The following is an 18,803-nucleotide window of genomic DNA, read 5'->3' as shown; positions in this document are numbered from 1 at the left end:
GTAACATTGTTTCAGTACATCACAAGCAAATTTGATTTCTAAAGTGACAGCTGACTACTGAAGTATTGATTCCAATTCACCAGCTGACAAAATAGCATAAACCTCCTCCAAACTCAATGCAAATGCATGGACCATTGCTTCTTCTCAAAGAAAATGAAGTCTAATTTTACTGTCTCTCAGATTTGTTTAAAAATGGAGCAAAAATAAGAGAGCTAACAGCTACTAAATGGCATTTCAAAACTAAGCACAGAGGAAATCACAGATTTCAGTACTCAGTCTCTCAGCATCATAGAAGTATGTCTTTTTCTTTATAGAAAAGCAAAGAAATTACTTGCAATGGTCATATTTTAAAATAAGAAATCACTATACAGTGGCCTACGAATTGTTCAAGGTAATGCAGCGCATATAATAGTATAAGAAAGTGCAACCATCCTGAAAACTTTATTTCTTGGCCTTAAAAATGCACTATCTGCAAGAATATTAATTTTATAAACAAAACTTCCCATAAAAGTACTTTACATTACCTGGCAAGAATGTCAGAAGGAGCTTAAAGGGCCAAGACCATATAAAAGAATAATTATGGTTAAGAACAGACTAAACACTTTCCATATGGCAAACGGTACCAAAAGCTACTCCCATTAAAAGGGAAAGCAGCAATACCAAGTGCACCATATTTCTTTACTGCAGCATTTTTTAAAGGAAATGCTTAAAAGCAGGCTGTGACACACAGTGGTGTCCCAAAGCACTGCCAGCTTCCCTCTGCTATGTGCCAGCTCCCCACCAGCCCTTCCCACCCCACAGCACACTACAGGAGGGATGCACCAACGCACCACCAAGGGCAAAGCTGGTGCTCGGCTGCTAACCCCCATGTGATGGATATAATCCGATGCACTCAGTTTCCTTGGGAGCAAGGAGCAGGCACCTGCTTTTTTCCTCTTGCCCATTAAAAAGTAGTTTGGAAACTTCTGGCAAAGAGGTAGCACAGGAATTTTGGGAAATGTGAGTTGGACCAACACATTAAGACATCACAGCAAGATTGACGAATGTGTGTCTAAACTTTCACTTTTCAGTTATGCCATCTTAACTGTGGTAATCTCCAATTTCCTCTCCAACTAGTTCTACTTCCAATAGCTGCTGGTTTGTTAAAGGATTTTATCAGAACAGCTCAAGACAGTGACAATCTTGAGGCACAGCTTTGCAAAAATGAGTAAGAAAAGAAGCAACTCTGCTTCTACTTTTTGAAGCTTTTAGATTTTTCTGCACACATTCTGACATCTGGAATTAACGCTCCACCTTACTAAGCCATATTTCTAAGAGTGGAGTTAAACATTTACTTAGTTACATGATTCCCAGGAAAATACCTTCTGCAGCAAGTATCTCTAGGAGTTAAGACCCCCCAAAAAAAAAAATTAAAGCTGTCATCAGGATAACTAGGGCCAGACTAAAAACCCCAAACCCTTCAACTCCCACCTGATGGCTATTCCCAGAAACCTGACCCTTTGGCAACAGCAGAAGTAAGCATGAGTGCCACTTCAGTTCTCCATGAGGCAGTTGGTATTTAAGTTAATGGAGATGTAGGCAGCAGCAGAAGACTTTTGCTTTCCCAGGTTACTACAGTTCCCTCATTTTGAATCAAGATTTTGTCATAACACCGTTTTTTAACACAAAAATAGGTAGGTGTGATCACAGACCATTCACACAGCCTACAAATCACCTTCCTTTTTCCCTTCCCTGCACAGTGGGTGACCCAGCCATGCACTTAGCTACCTTCTGCTGGTATAGCTCCACAAAAGCCAGTGGAATGATGATGAGTTAAGCCAGCTGAGGAAACAGTCACAGGTTCTTATTGAAATATGTAAGAAAAATAGCTTTTAAAAAGAAAAACAAGAAAAAAAACCCAAAACAAAGCTAACACAACTGGAACTCCCCTGTTCCTCAATCTATTTAAATACAGACAGAAAGCTCACTGAAACTTGGGCTCCAGGAAGTAAAAGGAGTCTCTCTTACTAGCAAAGGCCAGGAGGGTGAGTAAAGGAAGCTGCTGTGCTGATACTATACAGCTGCAGGTGTGCTGCAGCCTATCAGCATTGCAGCTCCACAGGCAAACACTGCACCACTTTACTTTCTCCAAGATTTTTAAGCTGTTGTGCAAAAAAATCATTCATTAGCTCACAGCTTGTCTTCAAAAATAGGTATTTCAAAAGCTGAGGGTAAGACTGAGAGCCCTGAAGGCACAGATGACAGCAACAATGAGCAATGCTACAAAAGATGCTGTGGTGCAAAAGGGTCTTTCAAAGCTGCTGGGTGTATGTTACCTGCTGCCTGGCTTTAATTCCGTGCTAACATTGGCATTTACACCTCTGATGTCACTAATACTGTATACTAATTCCCCCAAGTCCTGAATTCTCAGAGTACAGACATCTTGCTGGTGCTTTAGCTAGTAGTAAGCTAGCTCGTGGTTCTATGCCCTATGAAAAGGGACACTTCTTATTGGAATGGTGAGATTCTGTGTTGGAAATGGGATTCACTGAGTGTATATTGCTAAGCCCTAGTGATATTTCTAACCCCAGAATTTGCACATGTTGGCTTGAGTACAAAATCTGAATAGGACCTTTTGTTCGTTACCATCAGCGATGGAAGGCAGTCAGCCCTGCTTTCCCATCTTCTGGTAAAGGTAAAGTAGATGAGAGAGAAGACGTTAAAAACAAATTCACTTTTTCCTCTACTTTGTCTCTGCTAAACGGACAATAAATGCCCAGAGATGCATACAACCATGACTGTAGTCTTTGATCAAACCGCCAATGTCTAATGAACTTAAAGTCCTGTCACCACTGTACTTCATTTTTGACCTAGGCTTTTCAGGCAGCAGAGGTCTCATGGATGTTATCCAAATTGTTTTTATTTTCACAGGCCAGATCTTCAATTCTAGGTGCATTACACAGCCTATGCTTAAGGTGATTCACCTTCACTATAGTCTTCTTGGCTTCCTTCACTTTCAAAAGGAGTTATTTTCCTGACATGATGTTAAGTTTTTTCTTACCTGAAGAAATCACCTTGTCTACTGTAAATGTCTAATTCCACCAATACAAGTACAAAATGACTGAGGTGAAAAGATCTGTAAAGCTAGTTATTTTGTGATTTCTATTTAATTTAATCTTATGAAAGTGGGTTAGGTCAGAATACCTTGAATGCTTAGTTAATGATCCACATATAAGCATTGCCATCCCCAAGCACATTTCTGGACAGGATGTACTACAGAGTTAAAAAAGAAGCAATTTCTATTACTGAGTTGTGTTTCTAATTCCAGACTGGTCAGTTATGATAAAATACAGAGACAGCTTAAAAATCATCCTCTGATAAAGAAGAAGAAAAAAAAAAGTGATGTTTTAAAGTCTGTTCTTCAAAAAGAAGCTCTCCCTCAAGAGAAACTATTTTGTTATTGTGAAAGTGCCAAATTAAGAATCCACTCAGATGCAATCTATGCCTTAGCCAACATGCCACAGCTTCCCCACTTTAAAACAGTTTTCCCCAGTTCCTTTTTATCACTCACATTTCTCTTGGCTTTTTAAATTTTTACTGAGTCTGCACTGCAGCTACACCAGAAAAGCTCTGATCTGTGCTGCACCTCCAAGCACTGTTCTATCACATATAAGACCATTCCGAAACAACTCTCCTGTAATTAAAGCATGTCTCTGAAGCACCTGTAAACCTTACAACCAGGCAAGCGTTTTAATTGACTGATGCTATAGCTGAGTTTACATCTATTATCTACATTCTACTTCATGTAAGGTCACAGTACTGATACAAGCTTCCAATGGAAAAGAGAGGTCTTATTCCACATTATACTACAGTAGATATACAGATCTCAAAAGATCTGGATAGGTAAATACATTCTGGCACTGTAAGAAAGGCTGAAGTACCATGTAACTAATATCAGCTCACAAAGGTCGGGTATAAGAAAGACATAATAAAGTGATATAACAGGTAAATTACTGTATCTATGGAGATTTTCTACTGAACAGAATTACAGTCATGCTACTAGTGATAATTTCATACTAAAAAGATTTTTTCCATATTTAAAGTTGATTGAAAGATGCTTTTCTTTTTCTAAGTACACTAAATTGTCATATAATCCAGACCATTTCTAAGCCACTCTAAAGGAACTGAGCCCTGCAAGTAAATTTGTTATATTTCTGCTATATTAAATAAGGCCTTTGTGACTGGGAATGTGTCTTTCATGAGGCTCTATTCTGCTGAAATGCACTGCTTTCCTGGCAATGAGCCGAGGAAGGTCAGAGCCTGTAAGAAGGTCTACTCCAGGAGAATGTAACCCCAATCCTTTACCCAGCAGCCCTGCCACCACACATATTGGAGTCACTTGATAAGTGAAGAGCTCACACAAATAATCTTTGCTTTTCTACTGAACAACAGGCATTTCCAGTTTCCCCTCCAGTATCCACAGCTGTGCAGCAAATGCAGGGCACTTCATTTATCAGAAGATGACAGTGCTGACAGAGGTAGTACAATCAGGCAGCCTCTTCCATCTGTTAAATATATGCCTCTGTTCCCTCTTAACTTTCTTTTTCCTTTTGCAGGGAGGAGAAGCACAAGTAGTTTTATGCTAAATATTTTGGCCATGTATACAATTTTTGCCTTATTCTTCTTTAACTGACAAGCCAAATTCCCCATGTCAGACCAGCACAGCCATTTATGCCACTCATTGTTTGCTCACAAAAGGATCTATTGAGAATATAATACAGCATTGTCAGATCAGAATGACAGTTGATGATAATGCAAGTTCCTCTGTATTCTGGTTGCCAATATTCTAGTCTAACACTTATTGAGGTTTAATGCTCAAGGGAAAAAAGAGAGCGAGGCTCTTACTTCAGACTGCAGCTAGATCAAGTTTAGGAAGAGCATAGCTCAATGAAAATAAGTTATTTAAAAAAAAAAAAAAAACAAACCCAAAGTTTGGAAGAAATTGTGAAAGAGAGATGTATGATACATTCTGAAGATCAATGACAAACTCTCAATACACACAAGCATCTTTCAAGCAATCTGTTTTATGATTTTACTGATACTGGTTCACAAGGAGAAAACAAATCGGCTCTCAGTGCCACTTCAGAACCCTAATTCAGTCTACAAATGTAGCTTAAATTTGTGGCTGGTGCCACCATAAGGTAATAAAGGATGAGATTTATCATTCAACCTACAATGGATTCAGATCGCATTACGATCCCTTCTCAGAATGGTAGGATTTTTTTTTTTTTTGCAAGAGACTAGAAACTTCCTTAGCTCTTGAATTTACTGCCAGTTGTTTTGTAGGAAAAAAGCAGCATAGTAAGTAAAAACAAACCAAGAGACTGCTTCTGCAGTGGCCTGGCTGTTCCACAACCTCTGCTCAAAGCTTTCTCTCTGTTTCCATTCTTTGCAGTTGCAATTACTCCTCTGGCAAACACAACATAACCAAGTTCTCTTATAAACCAAAAATATTTAAAGGGAACAAAGCCGGGAAGAGAGTAACAAGCATGTGGCTCGATTATGTACATTTTTACAAACAAACTAAACTGTTTCTTTCCCCATTTTCCTTTCTACTCTGTGGTTACAGCCATTCCTTTTGCCTGTGAATGCCCAACTGGTGAATGAGGACACTTTTTGGAAAGAGAAACCTCAAAGTCTAACCCCTAAGAACATCTTCCTGGATACCGATTCTGTTCAATCTAATAGCAGACAGAAGCAATGTGTTTGAGAGAGATTATTGGCTCCAGATAAAGGGATTTCAGGAATCCTTGCAATGAACCATAGAGGAAAAAACACTGGGATCTGGAACAACACTCATAAATTTGATATTAAGACTAATTAAGTCTAACTAAGATATGAAGAACATTATCATCACATCATTGGGGTATGTTCTAAAACTGCGGTATGTGGAAGGGGATCCATCTGTTGGTAAGCAAAAACCATAAATATCTAAGCCCAAATATATATGATCAGTTAAACTTCCCTGGGCCACATTCAGTAGTGTGTTTACTTATTCAATTTTTTCAATGAGACATTTCCATCTTTCTCTCCTTACTGACAAAACAAACAGCAAGAATTACAGAACATAAGTCAAAGCTGAAGTTCAAAGCATACAAAATTTTATCTGTCTTCTGAGGAAGGCTACTCGGGCAAGTGAGGCCCTGATACAAAGCTATTAACTCGGGTGAAGAGCATGGTTGTAATGGAAATTTTCTAGTTGTTTTGCACAGGAGGGTGGAAAAAAGCTTACTCCTAGGAAAATTCTTCCAAGGCTGTCCTGCTTTACTGCAACTTTATGCTTATGTTTCTCATTATCAGAAGAGATTCAACACCCACAGGATTAGTTCCCCTTCTCCATTAGCCCATCTTTAAAGATTGGGACAATAAATATGTAATGAACTGTGGCACACTATACACAAGTACCTCCATCTCTTCAGTTCATTTTGGCCTTCTCCATTTCAGCTTCTGAGAATGCAGGTACTTTCTAGCTGCAAGCCATGTCTGCTGAGAAAGCAGTGGCACCAAAAGCTAGCAACATCTGGGCTGCAGCTGGAAGCAGACTCTGCAGTTTCCAAGTGCTCCTTCAGTATATGGCATGCCACAGGTATGACCACACAGGAAAAATACCAAGACTCAGTTTAGTGGAGGGTATTATTAAAAGGTTGACTTTTGTAAGCAGATATAATTCAGTAGATACTTTCTGAATACAAACTTAGGGACCCTCTCTTAGGGACAGAATGAGGTTAATTTTTCTCCCATAAGAAAAAAAGAAATCATGGAAGACAAATCTTAGATCTAAGTCAGAACAATCACTTACATTCATCAGCACATTTTTATTACCAGGACTACCACACGGCTGCAGTCATCCCTCCCCCAGGGTAATGCTGCCTGGGCAGTACAATGCTCATGGGCATCTGGGTAAGTTGGGTGTTCATCTCTAAATAGAGTAATAAATCTTATAATGTGCGATACTCTTACCTATGCACACACAATTTCTTTTTGGAAATTAAATCATCCTAATTACATGTACAGTTTCACAGGTTACCCCAGAAGTCTGGTAACAGCCAGCCCAGCACAGGCTTCATGCAGTGCTTTCCAAATGCCTCACAGACCAACATCAGGCCACAATGCCCCCAGTTACATTTCTTTAGTTGTCCCAGCTCATGTTTTCCTTCTAACCAAGTGACAGAACTTAACAATGTGGCACACAGTTATTTTTAATTGACAAAGCCAGTGAACATATTAGCATCATATGGCTTCAGCACTCTGTGTACCCCAACCAGCTGTTTGGAAACATACTTGATATTTACTACAGGTCTTGCTGAGCTTCTTGTCAATACTTCCAAGTCCTTCTCTTCAGGGCTGCTCTCAAACCATTCTCCACCCATCCTGCAGTTGTGCTTAGGATCGTCCTGACCAACATGCAGGACCCTTATATTTGACTTTACTGAACTTGATGAGGTTGGCATTAGCCCAGATCTCAAGTCTGCCAAGGTCCCTCTGGATGGCATCCCTTCTCTCCAGCATGGCAACTGCACCACACATATATGCACCTCAGGCTTAAAACAAGTGGTTCTTTAAGCTTATATTCCTAGTAAGCTTGAAGAAAAAGAGGTGTGTCACTTTCAAAGCAAATTTCTCAGGTTAAGACTGGGCATGCTTTTGCTCTGGAAATAACAGAACTAATAACATTCTCTAATATTACTGAGTGTGACTAACATCAGGGTTTTGATAAGTTCCAAAGTACGCACATTGCAAAACAGCTGTCTGCAGAAACTCAAGCCAGAAATGACTATGTGGTTAATGGAAAACTGATGTGTCTCACTGAACCTTTAGCAAGACTCTAAATATGAGGAATCTAACAATATCTTGTGAAGAGTTTAATTAATACTTTCTTTTAGCACAAATATTATTTTGCCTTACTTCATGATATTATTAGCTTCCAACTGTGGGTAATTTTTATGCCCTAGGCATTCAGCTTTAAGCAGTTCTTTCTGTGAATGGCTCAGCTTGACCAATTATAAAATAGGAGAAATGTGTATATGCAGGCTCAATTTAGCACACAATTAGTGTTTGTTATCTTCAATAATAGTTAAATTTTCCTCTTAACATACATAACATGCATATACAGCAAACTCTGGGGAAAAATATTTCAGAAACTGTCCTTTTTGTTTATTTATTTTTTTTTAATAATCACAAACCTGTGGGACAAAGCTCAAGCTCATCCATGAGCCCTTTCTCATCCACAGTCCAGCCAAGCTTAATGAGAACTTTCATATACATAAATATTGTTAGAACATAAATCTGCCGGTCGTTCTCTTCACTACTGGATGTATTCACACTCTCCCACTCCTCATTGCTCCCCTGCCATTTATGTCTCAGTCCATATTTCATACCCCTTTGTGGCCTGTCCAGTGATGCTCACCTGGCTGCACCCAATTTCTGCCTCTGGCTGCATGGATGTACTCCCCACAGGCTTTCCAAAAACAGAGGAAGAAGAGGAGCACAAGACTGCTAACCTCTGAGCACCAGCCAGGGAAAACCTATGCTGGGCTGTGTCTTGACCATCATGGCCCATTGTACTCATACATCATTTACCAGCATATAAACTGCTTCCAGTTAATAGAAGTTCTGACATTTTTCATCTATGACCATATTGTCCGAGAAGCTCAACATGATAAAATTTTCCCCAAACAGTCTTTCAGAAAATGGAAGTATTTAAAGCCAACATGAATTAAAATGGCCAAATGCATTGGGTTTTTTTGTTAAATAGTTTTTATTGATAAAGCTTAACATATCTTAGCATGTCTGTTTACTTCAGTTTACAGTAATCATTTAATTCTTCTCTGTCATATACAGAAAGCTATTTTAAAGCATAAGATTTCTAGTGTGCTCTGAACCCCACACAGAATTGATTTCAGCACATACAGTACTACTGGTGTCTGATGCTGATGAATTACCCTGCTAGTGAAACACAATTTCTACTACATCAACAAATAGTTTGCTATAAAGGCCATAAGATTCACTCAGTTCCTACAACAAAAGCTCCCATTTCATCTTCATTAATCCTTGTGAAATTCAATAGATAAGAGAAAAATTCCTGCTAGCTACCCTTATGGTATTCTCAACCATTTAGAAGGAAAGATAAAAAAACACCTCGACCACCGAACCAGCAGAAGTTAATTTAAGCTGAGAGCCCCAGAGGAGTCTGAGGCCACTATTCAAAACTCTTGTCTCTTATGAGAATGGAAAACTATGCATTCAACCTACTAATCTCCCAACACAGATTACTGAAAAGTAATATTTCAAGTCCTGAGAACACCACAGATAAAGACCCCAAAATCTCCTTCAGAACAAAAGAGAAGTACCCAATTTGAACAAAACACTGTCTTTTACTTGGATTTTGAATATTTTTAATTCTATGCTATTTTCTCATATTTTAAAACCTACAATAGCCCAGTTTTAAAACATTTTTATTCTGCTTTAAGAGAACAAACAAAAAAAACCCCAAACAAAACCCCTCAAACCACAAAACCAAACCACAACAAAAACCAACACCAAAAACTAAGGGAAAAAAAAAAAAAGAAAATCAACAAAACACCAGAACCACAACCAACAAAAAGAAAAAATCCCACACCTGAAGCTGAGAAGTCAATGGACAAGGAAAACAAAATCATTCAGGCTCAGGATGGGGAAACTCTTTTTGGTGCAGCCAGTTTGCTTTGGAGTGAAGCACAGCCGGGTAAAATGTTCCTGTGGCATCTCAGCCAACAGGGAGAAGCAGTTCTGTATTCTTTCACCATCATTGCTAAGAGAATATTCCCTTCACCTGAAAGAGCAGGTGAAATATTAGTGCAAAGCTTAATTTATGGCTGCAGTATGATACACAGAGAAGCACATGACTTCTCAAAATAAAGGCACAGTTGGGGATATCCTCCATCAATAACTTTCAACTCTTTATCCAGTGTCATATTATACAAGCCCAAATTTGGTGTAGTAGCGGAATGCCTAACTACATATTCTGAGTTTTATTCAGTTTATCTTCATCTCCACGCTCATCCCTTGCTGCCCAAAATAGAACAAGTTGGGTGCAATATGAAGATGAGAACAACATGCACATGTATGTTGCACCAGGCTGGAAAAGCCCCCTGCAGCTTCAGCCTCCATACCTCAATGCACACAGGAGGTGAAATCACACTTCCACAGACTAGAGCCCAGCTCAATTTACCCTAACATCCCTAGCTTCACTGTAGTTGTGGAGAATGTGCCTACTGACAGCATAAGCCCAATTCAACCACCACTTTTTATGCAGCTTAGACAATACCATCTCACAAACAAAAGAATCTCAGATCCCTATTAAGAGTATTCTTCTGTTTGCTGTATTTTCACTCCTTACAGATGGCTTCATTCTCAACAGAACATCACTTCAGACAGAAGTTTATTTAGGCTATGTCATCCAGAACCTTGCTTTCATTTGCTTAGGAGCTTTCTCTTATTTTTAGTGACAAACATAACAGGATCAATTAATCTAAAAAACTACTTTCTCCTTTCAGTTTTTGATAACCTGCTCAGTGAAACATTTCTTCCTCTAAATCCACATACTGTTGTGCTTGAATTGGTAAGAATCTTCATTTCACTCAATATGAATACAGTAGTACAAACAGTATTAGAACCATACTCTATTATTTGCGAACAAAGTCAGAAGTCTAGATGCACACAGAATGCTGATTCGTAGAAGCCAGTGAACTTTATGTTCACATCCATAAATGCTGGATCAATGAAGTAATCTTTCAAACACTAAGACCCATCTATGTAATGTGAAACATCAAATTCTGGCACATCAGAAAATAAGGATCCAAACCCAAAAACAAAAAATCCCCAATCCTACACTGACTTCAGTGTCTGATTAGTGGCTCTCCCATGCAGGAAAAAGCAAAGCACAAATCAGACAGCACAGCATCATCCATGCTCTCTTATGGACCAGAACAAGGAAAATTCAGTTCATCTACTATGTGCTACAGAAATATTGCCAATGTCATGTGGTGCCTCCTATGTCAGTCATGTTTTTTTTCTACAAAGAATGAAGGTTATATAAGCTTACCAAGTATCAGTTTCATAAAATAAAGATGTAGTTGCTCAAGTCACATAACTGGACCCGATTCTACTTTGAGCTACATTCATAAGCCATTCAGAAAGCAAGGCCACAGAGCATCTGCCTCCACTAAAAGCCATTAGTATTCTCCAGTGCTGTTCATTCCCTCTTTCAAATCATGGTTACATAGATAAGATCAACAAGCAGGTACACATGCTATAAGCAGCGTCATTAGACCTAGGCTACTGCATGACGCAAAACGATTCTAGTTTCTTAATTAACAAAGAGGCCTTGAAGCAAGGGCATCCAGTCCTACCAAATCCCTGAATATGGCTAAATCTCTGGTTCCACAGAGCAGGTCACAGAACCTCCAAAGAACAGACATTTAAACTTTTCTCCCATGCTGAATTCAGCTGAAATAACTTCTTCACAGAATCTTTTGTTGACATCAGTTATAATTTTCATTAGAGTTGCTGAGATTTATCATCACTAAAGAAGGATGTGCACTAAACAAAACTGTGCATATTGCTTGCCCTAGAGAAACCACAATCTAAATTGTTCAGATTTAAGGATCATCTAGCCTTGGAATTAATTCATTAAAAGAAGTAGGGCACATCAAAGAGAGACTGACATGCACAGCTGCACTGGTGGAGAATACATAGGACTTCAGCTGAGTGACAGAAAATGATAACATTAATGGAGAAGAAATTAATGGAGTAAATGCAATATTCAAGCAAGAACGTGGTGGTAGGAGTAGGCAAGTGGTAAATGGCACTGAGCCCCATAAGATCATTAGAGGCATCCAGTTCACAAGCATACTGCAGTTTTAGACCAAAGGTACAGCCACCTTCTCTATACAGATGGGCCCTTCAATCCTTAAGGCTCCATAATGTAAATTTATAAAGTAGGTTGTATTTAAATATTGGAGCACCCTGAACTGTAGAGATCCTGTGCCTGTAATCAACATTTCTGCCAACCAGGTTCCGTGAGGGGAAATTCCTTCTAGATCGCCCATTAAGAGTAGAGTCTTTTTGTCTCTGCCAAGGTTACTGAACCATGAGATGTTTCTGGCTACGTTTCCCAAGGCAATGAGGCTTAGAAGTCCGAAAGAGGATTTCTCCAGAACTTGGAAGAAATTAATTCACTGGAGGTGAGAAACACCCAGGTTAATGCCACAGCACTAACTGAAACAGTGGCTAAACTAAACGGTTACACACTCCCTGGCTGCAGGCACAGAGTTGCTCTCACCAGCCTGGCTCTGTACTTCCTGTGAGCAGCAGCACCGAGGGTTGCCAGGAGCTGCAATTACATTTGGGAAAGGGAGAAAGTTATGGGACAGAAAAGAAAGCTAAAAAAACCCACAATCCAGCTCAATTTCATACTTAATGGAACATGCACTGCTAAATCAGGCACTGTTTCAGTGTTCTCGTCAGACAGGAAAGTTGTTGAAGTGGCAATTTGGGGGGATACAGAATTTCAGGCTCACAGTCATTTGAGTTCCTTTTGAAAATTAGGAGCATGCATATGCCTTAGAGGAGATAATAATAAAGAGAGACCAGATTTAATTTACGGGATATATTTTAATTTACTCCTATGATGATTTAGATGAGGCAATAGTATCTTAAAATGCTTCTGAAACTGCATTTGCCAGACTCGCAGAGTTCAAACCACTTTCCTTTAATAAACTGGTTATTGCTCTTCTTTAAATGTCATTATATTTAACATTTCTTCTTTGTTTCCTGTAGCATTAATCTCAGTTATTGACAGTCAGCAGCCATACTCAAGATGAAAGGAATTCTCTTGTCATGATTTAATGCATTTCACATCCTGATAATTCTTTCTTCATTCCTGCTGTTTTAAACAAAACTAGCTAGGAGCACCATTTCTGCCTTTCACTTATAACTGCTGGCTGATGATACAGAAATACATCCAGGGGCAGTTTATTACATTATTTGTCCCCAATTATTTTTAAGATGATTAATGATTGTTCACCAGAGCTATATAACGACTACAAAAGTTCTTTGACATTCCTAAACAACAACTATCTCCACAGTTTCTGAAAGCCCACTGAATAGGCATGACTATGCAGTCTGTTGTAAAATTGCCTACAGACAAGTCCTTAATAAACAGCTACCAAAGAACCACTGATTTATATTTTTATCTTACTTGCATTTGGCTATACCATTTCTTATTTGTTTAAAGGAGGCGGTTTTAAATGATGGCTGCAACCCCCAGAGCACTGTTTAATGAATTCTAATGTTAACATGTTCAAAGGCACAAAAGAATTTGCTACTGTAGGCTGTTTGAGCCTCCAGTTTTCTTCCTTTGTTGCTTGTATCATCTCAGAGCACAGTAAATTAGTAGACAAAGAGCAGCATTTTATGAAGTATGTTAAAATTTCTTAAAATACAGCTATATTTTCATATTTATAGTGCACAAGCTTCCCATCACTCCCTCCTTCACAATTTGGCAACAGTGTGGATTACAGAGGGGAGAGACCAGACCTCATTATCCCCCTACAAGTTCCTCAGCCTCTGATCTTCCGTACTTTTGTTCACCAACTCAACAGTCCCTCTACTTTGACCTCTGGTTTTAAGCAAGTCGCCAGAGTTATTATTATAAATGACTGGTCTGAGATGCATGTTATACACAGGAAAGCACAACAGTTATTTACATTATAGTATGCTGCAGCATGCAGCTTACTGTTCAAGTAACTTGTTTAGGCAGGGGAGATGATGCAGCAGCGACAGGCTGAGGCCAACTCATACCGCAGAGAAGTTGTGCGCCACAGAGCATTGCACCAAAGAAAAACAGAAGAACCAGTTCCTACCCCGGTTTATTTTGGTAACACAAGAGGTGGATACAAACAGATGGGGAAGGAGGAGGGAATGAGAAGATGCTCCGATCAGATCATCAGCACCCAAAGTGCTGTCAAGACTTTGGGAGGCAACCTGCCAAAGACAAACTTTAATGAGATTTTTAAGGGGGCGGATGCTCATTAATTTTATGACAAAACATGTAAATATTAAGGGCTTACAAATGCAGTTCACTGCAGCGAAGAAAATGTCATTCTACTAGGAGGAACCGGATTGCCTCTCTGAAGTGGGCACCAAGCAGTATCTGTTGCCTTAACAGCGAAGAGAGTTATCACAATTTGCAACCTGCAAAACCAATCCCCAGGTGCATTTGCTGGCCATCTCCAGATACCCTCGTAACCCCCCACTCTCCTGTCCAAGTCTCCTCCGGAAGGAAAGCAAACGCACAGACTGGGGGCGGATTGCAGAGCCACCCTGGGTTCCCATGTCTTTCACAGACAGCTCCCCAATCCTGGTCTTCCTTATTCCTGCTGCAGTGCTACAGGCCAGTTCAAACAGCTCCAGCGAGGATACTTTTCTTTGCCATGTGATTTTGGGAGTCATATATCACTCTCTTAATCACCAACTCCCACTTTGAAAAGTGCTTAGAACACTTACAAACTTGATTCCTTCAAAGGCTGTAGATATTATTAGAGCCTAGATCTCTTTCAGAGATAGAAATATGGACTTTATTATATTTTACGGTTAAGGAAAGGTTTCCACTATGGTCTCAGAGGATTGGGAGTTTCTAGAATCTGGGGTCCTTCAAAAATATAATCTGTTGATTTACAATATGAAAAATTGTTGAGATTTTTTAACTGCAATTTTCAAATATAGTTAAGAGAACTCTTACTATAACTCTGAAGCAACAGCTATCTGGTTTTCATTCCTGTCCACGACAAGGTCATCACTACATACAAGGAAGCAAGATAGATTTGGGGCACTGTTTGTTTAAGGGCTAATTCTTATTCCAAATAATGATTAAAAGGAGATCAAAAAAGGGTGATGTTGAATAGAGTAAAGCAATTAAATGATAAAATACAACTGGAAAATGAGAAGCATTTGTAGCTAATGAACATACATCAAGTGACCAATGGTTTCAGAGGATTAGACTCTCATGGTAATAATTACATATTAATGTAATCAGTAACAGCATATATTCATTATTCAGTTGAAATAAAATAGCAGCACACACAATTCTGCATCACAATGGACATTCAGTTTAGCAAAATTGGAACTATGCTGAAACTTGGTACCAATGTATTGACCATTTGGAAGACACTTTTGCTACCTCTACTAGCCTGAAGAGCATTTTTGAGCACAAATGGGATCAAGCATGGTTTGCCCTGAGTATTTCACAACTTGGAAAAAACTTGTAAATAAGAGATATTTATTCGACCTTGGACACAGATAAACTTTTGTCATGCAGATTAACTCCTTTTCAAGCACACAGGACACACTCAGGTTTACATGGTACAGCTCCAGTAAGCAGCTCAAGTCTGAGGTTCCTAAGGTTTTCATTTTAAGAGAAGTGCCCTGTGATTTGCTTTGAAACCCTTTTCCACAGCAATACTAATCAGAACGTACTGCAGTTGTGAAACCATGGATTAACAAGGTTTACTCTGTGGCTGACACTTTCAATTCTAGAGTGACCACAAACAGAGGACTGAAAACAGAAACTAAAGATCCTTACCATGCTATTCATTCATCCTCTTGACAGTATGCTCTAGTAAGAAGTGCTGCAGTCAGCTCAGCTGTATATATTTCACTGGCAGCTCCTTCAGGGAAACACCCCCACACACAGCTCCAAGCTTCACTGGACCTCACAACCTAAATAAATTAATAGAATTTGGATGTTAGATTTTTAAGGAAATAAAAGTGCTCCAGAAAGTGGTATAAGTGGTTCACCAGACAAACTCACTCTTCTTGTGTCAGAAAAGAAGAGGGAACATCTTTGCATTTGTATTTGGGAGGAGATCAAACTACGCTGCCATGACTCTCTGAGATTGCCAATGAACACCAAAAATACTCCAATTCTACCCAGACAGAAGTCTGTGTTGAATATAGCATTATTACGTGATGCTTAGAGCAGGAACTATAAGCGAAGGATTTAAAGTATATGAACATCAGAGGAAAAATTGGATAGTTCAAAATGCCTCTCAGTGTCTGATGCTCCCACTTCCTCCTGATAGACACTTCTTGATAGAACTCCATCTCACATGCCTCTGAGTACCTTGTGGTGCACGGCAAAGAATCAAATACCACAGAGAACCCAGCCTCTGAGAGAATGAGAGCATCAGGCAGGTGCAAATTACAGCCCTTCTAAGCAGTTTCTGAACCCACATACTGCCATCTTATTTTATATATATATATAAATTCCTGTTCCTTTATGAAAAAAGATGCGTCAACCTAAAAGTCAAAGGTTTCCAGCAAAATGCTACATTCACAGAAATTTTGTCATCTCTAGTGTGGGAGAAGAGACTAAGAGCCTATTCACACATATTCGTGATGTTGTGCCTTCCAGTCTGTAGTTATTGCTCCCTCAGTCAAGGCAAGGAGCTTCATTAGACTGTACTGCAGTTAAGCAGGAGAGTCCACAAAGCTACTAAATGCTTCCTGAGTGGGAGCAACATCCGAATGCCAACAAGATCGTGGACTGAATTTGTGAGCAAACTCAAAGTGGACCAAAACCCCTGCTCATTCAGTGTAGCAGAAAATGGGTGGGGGGATGTTGTGTGGAAGTGACAGAAGGAAGCAGAAGCAAGAACTCATTGCAACTATCTGCTGTCAAAAACAGGAAGAGGCTGAAGTAGGAGTATAGCAATGAACACTCGAGGCAGAAGAAATGGCAGCAGAGAAAGGAGGCAGCAACTCCTATAGCAGACAGCTGCTGTACAAGAAAGTCTGCCTTACTCAAACCCAAAACATTCCCCTTACTTTTCATGCAAGAACAGCATCAAATACACGGTTGGGGGGGGGGGGGGGAGAAGAGAGAAAAAAGACGCATTATTTTCATTCTTCTTCTGTTCCATGACATCCTGCCCTGTTCCTGACACTCATTTGCGTATGCCTCATGAGAGCAGACTGGGGCATGACATTCTGATGCATCATTATAAAGGACAAAGTCTACTGAGTACAAAAATGTCACCAGCACAAGACATCTCACCTCCACTCTCTTCTTGATCAAATAAGAATAGAACCAGAGCTGTGTTTGTTCATCAAATAGGGAGAAGAGAATGCAAAAAAATGTAGGGATAATTCATTACATCAGTAAAAGTCACTTTAAAACAACATAATACAGGAACAAAGGAAGTGTTACAAAGCAGTGCAGCTTGGGGGAAAGTCTGGGGAGTGTGGTAGAAGAGTGTAAGACAGATGCATAAGCGCCAGCAATGCAGGTAGGTTGAGTGTGGTGCCATTTCCTCACACAGAATCTCTTATCCCTATAAGGAACTACACATGTGTTATGTTACCACTTAGCCTGCCCCTTCTCTCTCTCTCTCACTTGCTCCTCACTAGCCCTGTTAAGAAAGGTGCAGACTCCTGAGTCTGGTGAGGCTGCTTATGGTGCTTACTAAACCCACTGCAACTGCTGTTTTCTGTCCCTTCTTTATTCTCTCCTTGCAGTTCCTTTCAGAAGTTTTTGGCCTTTTCTAGTCTCTTAGAACACAAGCATGATTCAGTCATTCCTATTTCAAAACGCCTGACCTTCAACTATACTTTGGTCTTCCACTTCAACTCTTCTCTAATGCACTTTTTGGTTACTATTTCTATCCCTCACTTGGCATTTCTATGAATTTGTTCTAACCAAGACAAATGACTTCATCTTACTCAAGTCTCAGAAACATCACCCTGTTCCCACTGCCCTGTCCAATAACTCCATCATACGTGACCATGCTGATACTCTCAGAATGTCATCTTTTCTCAATCCTTCTCTTGCTTTTTTTGGTAATTCTTTAACATTATCTTGGGTGGATTTTCCTCACAGATTCTGGCATGGCTCCATATACATAATGACTTTGGCCTTCATTTTTCCTCCCATAGCATTTTCCCAGCTGCAAGCTCACAGTTTGTCAGCACAGAGAGAGGGGAGCTGAGTCAGATATCCACTCCTCCGCTCTTTGGTTCAACAAAAGAAATTTATATGCATTCAGAAGTCTTTGGCCAACTTTGACTCTCTTGTCTGAACACTTTGGCATAATTTCTTCAAATCAGCAGAGGGTGATTATATTCAGAAATACAAAACAAGGCTCTCAACCGCATAGAGATGGTATGCTATTAACTTTACAAGAAGTTAAAAAATAGCAACAGAAACTTGCTGATGGAATAGGCAGTAGCGTGAATCAACACCTGAATTATAGCAAATTTTCAAGAAAGACTTTGAGTGCTGCTTCCTGCTATGAATAACAACTAGTAGGAGGGTGCAAGGAAGGACTATTCCCAACTAGTTAACATCTCATATCTACTCTTAACAGTAGACAAAATGAACAAAATGAGCCAGTCTCTCAATGTACCATTTGCTGTGCATCAGAATAGAAAATCATTGAAAGTCTTCCTACTTTACTGTCACTTTAATAAAAAGTGATCATCTTCATTTTTGCAGAAAACAAGACAAATTTTAGGATTGCTAGAAAAAAAAAAAATCTTCTGGTGGTTTTACCTGAAAGAGCATAAAAGCATCATAACAGAGTTAAAAACTATTCAGTCTATGAAGCCTCCTACAATGAGTGTCTCATCCTCACCTAGAACAGAAGTCATCAGTTCCAGGGGATGAAGCCACAAAAATCACTGACATCTCATCCCTACTGAACAACTATAGAATGATGGAAAAATAA

The 18,803-nt window shown here is 39.4% G+C and overlaps 1 long non-coding RNA gene across 5 annotated transcripts in view; it reads right to left on the bottom strand.

Moving 5' to 3' along the window:
• Window positions 1-18,803, bottom strand: part of LOC136019236 (uncharacterized) — a 166,055-nt gene that overhangs the window by 92,613 nt on the left and 54,639 nt on the right. For 3 of the 5 annotated variants that reach the window (XR_010614782.1, XR_010614785.1, XR_010614781.1), the window contains exon 2: window positions 15,662-15,798. This is a non-coding gene — a long non-coding RNA (uncharacterized LOC136019236). Of the gene's footprint in view, window positions 1-9,536; window positions 9,851-13,845; window positions 14,065-14,150; window positions 14,241-15,661; window positions 15,799-18,803 lie in introns of those variants that run through there. The other 2 variants (XR_010614784.1, XR_010614783.1) reach the window with 2 other exon arrangements.

Source organism: Lathamus discolor, chromosome 9, assembly GCF_037157495.1.
Source record: "Lathamus discolor isolate bLatDis1 chromosome 9, bLatDis1.hap1, whole genome shotgun sequence".
In the NCBI taxonomy this organism is placed as follows: Eukaryota; Metazoa; Chordata; class Aves; order Psittaciformes; family Psittacidae; genus Lathamus; species Lathamus discolor.
Note: the sequence above shows the minus strand (reverse complement) of the source record. Positions and strands in the feature narration are given on the sequence as shown.